Here is a 9,502-nt window from a genome sequence, read left to right on the forward strand (position 1 = left end):
AATATACTAAAGGAAGCAGAAAAATACACGCACCAGATAATTGAGGTGTATTAGTTACTGACTTTAATTTCTAAATGTATTCAAAACTTCTTGGCCATTTATTTGATCAAAATTAGAAAACACTCTGAATTGCTAACTTTTGCTCTCTGATTATATGGTGTTTTGAAACAAAGGTTTTCTTAAGAATGAATTTACTGCATGATTCTTTTTATTTATTTTATTTTTATTTTATTTTATTATGGTGACACTGGTTAACAAAATCTAGTAAGTTTGCAGTATTCTAATGTAAGAAATGAGTGAAACTTTTTTTTTTTTTGCAGAAAGAAAAACAAGACTTGAACTGTTTTCTCATCATTAAAGTTCTCATTAGAAATTAAGCAAGTGATATTTATGGTTCATTTGTAGTTGAATTATCCGATATGTTCCTAAAGTACTGACATTCTGCATAGCATACTAGAGCATTTGCCCTTAAAAATAATAAATCCAGGAGACAGAGATAACATTCGGTCGTGAAAATTTTAAAGCCTGGATCATAATCTTGCAGATGAAGGTTTTTCAATTTCCATAAAAAGAGTTCATAATCAAGTTTCATAGTTAGCTTCTTTTAGGGTTGAGGTCTCCTTCAACTCTTCAGAAATAAATACTCCATCTCAAGACTGTTGAAAGCAGACTCTAAAATTTGCATCATGTACTCATGATTCTTTGAATGTCATTCTTAGAGAAAAATTTTGTTCTAGTGTTCACTTTCAAATCCATCTTATAGCGTGACACTTTAACTCTATTGCTCTTAGAAAATCTTGAGAAAAATGTTTAAAAAACAAATCAATTTTATATGACAAAATCTGATAAACTGCACTTAATTATCAAATTGACAAATACAGATCAAAAATATTTTAAAATCTTCATTTTTAGCTTACTGTTTTACCGTTTGCATTTTAGTGACCTGTACTTTAGCTGTCATTCCAATTTGTTTTTCCTTTTAAAGGAAATACTACAGTAAAACCTTCAGATATGTCTTATCCATATATCAGACTTTAATTCATTCACCCTTTCATTCAGTGGTAGCAATAACAATGCAATTGTATATCTAAATACAAATTTCTTCATAAAATATTTTGTTAGAATTATGGCTTCATCTGCTTTTTGATATATTTCAGAAACTGTGGAAATGGTCCGTTTACAAAAATGGGAAAGCCAATCCTGTGGGAATGTAGAGGACTTATTCCATAAAAGAAGCAAAACATCCCAAAAGAAGGACTCCTCTTAATTCTCCCGTAACACCTTCAGATTTCTTTGCCCATTGGAGACTGCACTATCGTTCTTGACAGGGTATAAGAAACCTATCTTAATTCTGACAAGTGTCCTAAAACTTGGTTTTCTGGTTCTAAGTCCAATCAATATCTGCTTCTTTCCAATACTAGGAGGATTAAATAATATGAACCTAACATTTTTCCTACACTTAAAATGTTATTTCACCTAAATTTCTAGCTTATATGTAAGTTCTTTTTTATTTTTCTTTAGTTTGAGTTTAACATTAAGTACTATCTTTAAATTTAACAATAAAATCTAGATGTATTCACTTTTGAGCATATCAGAGATATTCTGGGGAATGGCACCCTGTTCTCATTTATATTGTTCTTCAGAATTCTTCCTACTCATTTACTTTTGAAGAAACTACTTACTTTGCTGTGCTATTTTTAGAATATAATTTCCCTAAATTTGTAAACTATCTCATCCCTCATCTCCAATCCATCTTTTACTTTAAATCAGCTCAATTGAATTATAACTTACTTGTAGTAAAATGTAACTAAAAGTGTATAATAAGATGCTTTGACATGTGTATCCACGTGAATGATTATCATCAAAATCAAGATGTAGAACAGTGTCACCTCGAAATGTTCCTTCATGCTCATTTGCATTGAAACACCACCCCCCATCCCTGATCCCAGACAATACTGACATATTATACCACTATAAATTAGTTTTTCCTTCTGTAGAATTTCATATAATCAGAAAAGTATAATATGAATGTACAATCTTTTGGGTCTAGTTTCTTTCATTCAGCAAAATGATTTAAAAATTCATCATATCATGTTGTTTCATGTCACATGTTTTGGTAATTCATCCTTTTAATTGTTGTCTAATATTTAATGGAAACCATAATTTGTTTATCCAATCACCCAGTGGTAGATTTATATTTCTTCCAGTATAGGGTTATTGTGAATAAAGCCATAGTGAACATTTGTGTATTTATCTTTTGTAGACCTTTGTTTTCATTTCTCTTGGGTAAATACTTAAATTACTTGGTTCCTGTAGTAAATTTATATCTAATATTATGTTAAACTCATGAGAAACTGACAAATGATTTCCAAAGGAGTGGTAATATGTGGCACTCTCATTTGCATTGTATCTCACAAAACAGTATTCAGTCTTCCTTTTTTTTTTTTTTCTATTCCATGAGTGTATAGTGGTAACTCATTGTGGTTTTCTATTTCTTTTCCATGGATGGATAATGACGTTGAACATCTTTTCATGTGCCTATTGACCATTAGTATATTTTACTTTGTTAAGTGCTTATGTGTGGTTTATGCTTTTGGTTTTTCACCTAAGAAATCTTGTCCTACTTCAAACCCACAAAGATTTTCATTTTATGTTTTTTTCTACCAACTTGTAGGTTAATACACGATGGCCCAAAAACAGCAGAGTTGAGATTCTATTCTTTGAAAATGTTTTTAAAATTTCCTGGTGTATAACAAACATCAAATAACTTTATTATTTGTATTATACACATTTTAGTACAAGATTTTAACAAAGATTAATTTGTATTTTAGCAAGTAACCTCAAACATTTTAGCCACTTTCACACATAAGATGGGACTCTAATAGTTACTAGCGGCTTAACCATACTTTAATTATAATATACAGAAACACAAAGATATCTGCTTGTGGGTGTGTTGAGGGAAGGGAGGAAGTCTTCGATAAAGCATTAACATTTTAAAATTAATATTCAAGACTATCATCAAAGTAGGTGATTATAGAACTTCCTGGACAGATTGATGGCAGGAGAGAAATAAGCTTTAGATGAAAAAGAGAACAATAATGTCAAAAGAGCAATGTTTCTATCATCTCAGAGACCTGCTCTCTTACTGTTGACTCATCCTTGAGGAAAAAGAGGGCACAAGCAGAAACAGAAAAGAAATTTTAAATAAAATTCTGAGAAGCAAGATGAGGAATATTCCCTCTTCTTCAAATTTCTCAGTGGAATAAAAAAATGATTTAAGCATATAGAGCAGTTCTGCAAATACCATCCCACTTTGACATATTAAGAACTGCCACACAATGTTGGTTAAGAGCTGGTATTCACAGGTTTAGATAAAAATGATACCACACTAGAGGAAAACAGTGGTAGAAGTCTAAATAAAACTTTTCTTGGTTCCTATGAGATGGCTCCAAAAAATGTATATGAATGACCAGGGACAACTTATCAGGAGGCTGAAAATAGCAGATAAATGACCTCGCTGAAATCCTCGGACTGGAGTACCTGGTACCAACTCTGCCTACCAACCTAGTACTTACTCTGACTATCAAAATTGACATCAGAATTACCGGAAGTTAGTGTTGGTGAAAGAAAATTAGTATACCAAGTTAAGCTTACTTTTAAAAAATCCATAAAGTGAACAGTAAGGAATTACAAATCACAGTAAGTGGTTTTCCCCAAATATATAATAAGCATGGAAGAAAATAATTTTTGTTATAATAACATTTTCCCAGGGTAAATTTCAGACCACAATTTGTTATCATGAACAATTTAAAAAATGTTTAATTAATAATGTAATTATGCTCAAATGACACTGTACAACTGTCAATAGCCAAAGTATATAGTTGAGGGCTTTGATACTCAATATATTGTTACTAAAGAAACAGGAAAATTGAAAGGTAAGAGACACTATTAATACTTACTAAACTAGAAAAGAATGTTGATACTTTGAATGTCACATCTCTTAGCTTCTACTATTATATTTATTATTGATAAGTACAAATATACACTCATTGTAATAGCCTTGAGAAACACAGTATTTTGTTCTTTCTTTTGACATGAAGAAATAAAGACTTCTCAAATGATTCACAAAGGGTCTCTCACTTGATGCCGAGATGTTCTGTGTATAAAAATTTCAAGTTAGCCATTTGTAAAATAAAAAAAAAATAAAATAAAATTCAGTTTTGAAATATTTTTCATTATTTCAGAAATTAACAAGTTACTTTTATCCATAAAAATTAAGATTTTGCAAGTGTCAAAAATATTTTATTAAAAGAGCCATATTTTATTTTCCCTCTGGTCTAAGAAAAAACGTATTAATTTTATTATATAAAATAGTCTTTGTTATAAACATCCAGTTCCTGGATCTTGGTTTTGTCTAATAAAGAAACCAGGATTCCTTGGAGAAATGGCTGAATCCAGAGATGGGACAAGTAATGTAAGATGATCCTGAGACACTTTGGTGTATCAGGAAGTAAGGAAGTGCCCAAAAGACTAAAGGGTGGGGCTAGCCAAAGAGACAAAGGAGCAAACTTGAAAGAGCTCATAATTGCCAAAGATGGGATATTTTGAAACAAAATAAACAATATAGTATTTGCATACAATACAAAGTATAAAACAACAAAAAAATGAATTCATACACAAATAAATCAGTGACCGAATAATGAATAACTGGACAGAAGAGACAAATCTCTCTTACAGAAAAATTCCAATTAATTTATGCCAATATACCCTCTTCAAGAGGTGAGACATAATACCCCACCCCCACTCCCAGGTTGTGTTTAGTGACTTACTTCCAAAGAGTAAAGTAGTAAAAGGGGGAAAAGATGACTTTATGTTGAAGAAACTTGGTAAACACTATCTCAACCAAATGATCAAGGTTAACATCATGTATATAGCATGGTATAACAGGATGGGATGGACAATCCACTTCTGAGGTCTTCTACCAAAAACTAGCAACTTCAGTCTAATCATAAGAAAAACAATGGACAAACCCAAAGTGAGGTGCATTCTACAAAAATCTGAACAATTAAAGTCAAGGTCATCAAGGACAAGGAAAGTCTGAGAACTGTTAGAGAATTTGTTGTTAAGGCTACATGATGACTGAACATAATGTCGCATGCATCTTGGATAAAATTCTAGAATAGCAAAGGGCATTAGGGAAAACTGGTAACATCTGAATAAATTGCTGAGTTTAGTTAATAGTAATGTAGCAGTATTGGTTCTTAGTTTTGACAAATGTACTCTGCTGAGGTAGGATCATAATAGGAGATATGTGAGAGTCCTCCGTACTATCTGCAACTTTTCTATAAACTTGAAACTATTTTATTTATTTACTTATTTATTTGTTTGTTTATTTTTAGGCGAGGTAACCCTTGGTTGACCTCACAGATTGCAAGGATCTCATCAGCTTACTACCCCTTATTTTTTAATTTTTTTTTATGCCAACAGCACCTTGTCTTCCTAAGTGGTCTCCCATCAAAGTACTAACCAGGCCCGACCCTGCTTAGCTTCCGAGATCAGACGGGATGGGGCTTGTTCAGGGTAGCATGGTTGTAGACTGAAACTATTTTAAAATAAAAAGTTTATTTAAAAATATTTTTCATTAGCAAAACAACGAGGCCTTTTAGGATTATAATACATGACTATCAATTTACTGATACCTTTTAAGCTTTCATCAGGGCTTTTATACCTATCGTAAAAATAATCTTTGAAAGACAATTTTATTGGGATGCATAACTAAAGAATCTTTAATCTTCTATGAAGATCTCACTGAAAAACTGTTGTAAAAAAGCTGATGTTTTGCATGCTTTTATGTTCCATATGGGAATGCTGAAGGAAAGCTTTAGACATATAAAATGATCTATTAGTTTGGGTATTCTTAAGGTGCTTGGTAGAGTGATTTTGCATTATTAATATTTACTAAATGCCATATTTCTATAGTACAGATCCATTAGTTATACCTCCCCTGAAAACATAATTAATGGATCTGTCCTATGGGATTAAAGTTTATTTATAAAGATTTCTTGAAGTGAAACATGATCAATTAAGCTCAAATATGTTAAGTACATAAACAAATTTGAGTGTAAGTAAAATATTTTAAGCCATTGGGATAAATTTTATAAAGTAATTTTCTAGATCTAACACAATAAAATGGTCACTTAAATATGTTAACTCTAATTTGAGCATGTATTCTCATAGTTCTCAAATTATATGAAATATATGTACCACATGTTATGCTATATGCTGTTTTAATAATCAATGGTGTTACTACTGATAAAGTATATAGGATAATTTAGATTTCTGTAGTATAAATAGATTAGTTTTCTTGAAGATATTGTTCTTTTTTTAGATGTGTCAATTTTCATTGAAATTTCAGTCATTTATTCATCCAGCTATTCAATAATTATTGATTGCACATTAACTTCCCTGATCTTAGATTTTAAGGTTTGCCATGATTCATCCCACTTGTAAGACATGGTTGTCCCAAGGACTTAGTAGGAAAGGGAATGCAGAGCATCTAATTGTGGCACAGAAGGACATTCTTTATACATTAGTGGGTAGACTCATGAGTGCTAATTTGTGCCCTTCATCGAGTATACCTTAAAAATGACAATGAGCTAAAAGCCCTGGGCTCCTTCAATCAGGATGCTGACCACTAAACTTCAGGCATACCTCTACGAGGAACCAGGTTAGCCAAGGGGAATCTGATTCCACTCATTTCATTCCTTAAGTGGTATATATCCCACACTTACTTGTTTACTGTTTTGTCAGTAAAGCAAAACGAGAGCAACAATAAATTGAGTACAATATCTAAATCAGGACTAGCTCCTCATACTTTGGCCAAGCTCAACAACCTTACTAATTTAGTCATATTCTTTATTGGTCGTATTTATTCCAAATGAAAATGCTCCAGTTTTTTTTTCTTTCTTTCTTTATAACATGTTCTTGTAGTTGACATCTGCTTCTTTGCCTTCCCAGCATCTAATCCATTTTACTATGTTAACAAATTTGAATTTTCCTTTGAGGAGTGATTTCTCCTAAATTCTCAATCCATTCATTGTGAATAGTAGTGATCCAATACCCTTGAAATAAGTGTGAGCATACAGCAAAGACCTGTCCAACATTTCCTACTGGATACAAAAAGGCACAGGAGCCAAATCATTTAAATGAAGTTCAAATATGGGAACTGTGTTGAAATTTTGAGAATAAGATGCTCTCATTCAACTAATGCTGCTAAAATCAATGAATGTGCTTCTGATTTGTCAGTGGTCACCAAGTAGATGAAACATCCCTAGGAAAAAATCCAGCACAGAGCCAATCCAAGAATTAGACAAAAAGAAACTGAGTCCTAATGATAAATTTGACATGCTGATAATTCAGCTCCACAAGGTCAAAGTCTTTTCACAAAATAGTATGCCAAAGATTTAAGCATCCTGGCCAATATAGGAATAAACACTATGTTTTGGAAACTGCAAGTTATAGAATCTAAAATTTGGAATTGGCTGACACAAGTACAGTATAGAGAGCTACTCTATTCTAAGTTGGGAAGTTAACAATACTTATGTGATAGCAAAATAATTTAGTAAATTATTTTCAAATTTTTGTGAGACTGAAATTATAAATTTTTAAATTTGGAGCTTCATGATTGGTAAAAAAAAAAAAAAAAAAAAAAAAAGCCCGGATTTAAGAATGTATTTACTTGTTATTTTTTTTTAATTTAGCATATATTTTTAAATTTACTTTTGTCTAGATAACACATTCACATAGTCTCACATTCAAAAGGTACATCTCTTCCCCAGAAAACATTTCTCTTCCACGCCTAGTTCCCAGATATCCAGAAAGCCTTAATTTTACTAATTTATCATATAACCTTCCACAAATGTTATATGTATATAATAGAAATATGCACAGAGATATAGTCATTGATTTTTTTTCTTTCATACATCTAGTATAACATGTTATAAACACTGTTCTTCAACTTGCCTTTTTCAAATTACCATGTATTTGTATATAATGAGTTCCCTCATTCTATTATATTGCTTTATAGTATTCAATTTTATATCTATATCATAATATAGCTAACCAGTATTGCATTCTCCCTCTTTTGCTATTATGAACAGAACTAAAATAAAATCTGATATTATACACATATTTATCTAAAAGATAATTTTTGGGATATAAAATGACTGGACTAAAAGATATATTCAATTATAATTCAGAATGCTTTGGCCAAATTGTCCGACATAGAGATTCTATCAGTTTATAGAACCTTACGAGGCTTAAGAGCAAATATTTTCCCACTCTCATCATGTATTCTCTACTTCCAAAGGCCTTTAGTACTGAACCACAAGGTAAATAAAAGCTCTAGTTGGAGGTCATCAACCTAAAATCACAGAAGTTTTAAAAATTATGTCTTTTTAAAATCTCTTCCTGCATGATATCAATTATCTAAGATAGCTAAGAGAAACAATATTGCAACAGATGCCTAGCTCAGTGTTCAGTCAGTTTTGCTTTTAGCTCTATTCTGACCTTGTGATCAATTCCAATTGCTAATCTCATTCCTTTATTGTTTTGTCACTAAATTAAAGCTAAATCAAACTGTGACCAAACCTCACAATAACCTGAACTATGGGCTATAGTAAAGAATTAAACTGGCTCATTCCTGTGGAGTGAATTTCAAAGAAAAAATCAGAAATTAATTTAGTTTGGAAGGTTCAGATATTAAATTATATCAATTCACATGAGTGAGTAAGTTTTGTGGAAATAATACAGAATAACTAACAGATTAAGTGACTATATCAGGTATGGACCAACAGGGTAACTAATAATGAAAACTAAACTTGGCATAAGAACTCAGGGTGGGAACCTATTTAAGTTCTTCTTTTTCAGTGAAGAGAACCACTCAGAAACCATATTACAGAGCAGACAGTCTTTGTTTAGTACAAAGTTAGAAAAATTAATGATACTCAAGGGATGCTTTTGTCAAGCAATGATAAATGTACAAAGAAATACAAGTCATTTAGAACACAAGCACTTTCTTTTTGAACAACACTAGAGCTTCACCACAGTGACAAACTCATATTATCTGATTCATTTTAAAAAAATTAAAAACAACTACCAAAAACACAATTACTTCATGCCAGCATACTGCAACATAACTGAGAAAAAAAACAGCTAATCTTATTAGTAATATATATTTTAAATCACCTAATTTTGTTCATAGCGTTATTGGTTACCTAAAGAATGACTAAGCTTATTAATTTTATTTTGCTTTTGGTTTGCTTTAATTTTAGGAAATTGCAGTTTCTACTCTCATATTCAAATTGTGGGAGCATATAATACTTGAACCTTAAAGTCTCTATGTCATTCCTCCAAATTATACAGATACTATAGGATGAATCTTATTTAAACCGCACTGTTTCTCACAGGGAGACAAGTTCTGCATCTGATCCTTAATCTCTGA

The 9,502-nt window shown here is 31.4% G+C and overlaps 1 protein-coding gene and 1 pseudogene across 1 annotated transcript in view; both read right to left on the bottom strand.

The window, feature by feature from the left end:
* CCSER1 (coiled-coil serine rich protein 1) overlaps nt 1-9,502 on the bottom strand; it is a 1,102,883-nt gene that overhangs the window by 701,458 nt on the left and 391,923 nt on the right. The gene's annotated exons all lie outside the window — the stretch shown is intronic.
* On the bottom strand, nt 5,479-5,597 carry LOC111737278 (annotated as a pseudogene).

This window comes from Pteropus vampyrus, unplaced genomic scaffold, assembly GCF_000151845.1.
Source record: "Pteropus vampyrus isolate Shadow unplaced genomic scaffold, Pvam_2.0 Scaffold25, whole genome shotgun sequence".
In the NCBI taxonomy this organism is placed as follows: domain Eukaryota; kingdom Metazoa; phylum Chordata; class Mammalia; order Chiroptera; family Pteropodidae; genus Pteropus; species Pteropus vampyrus.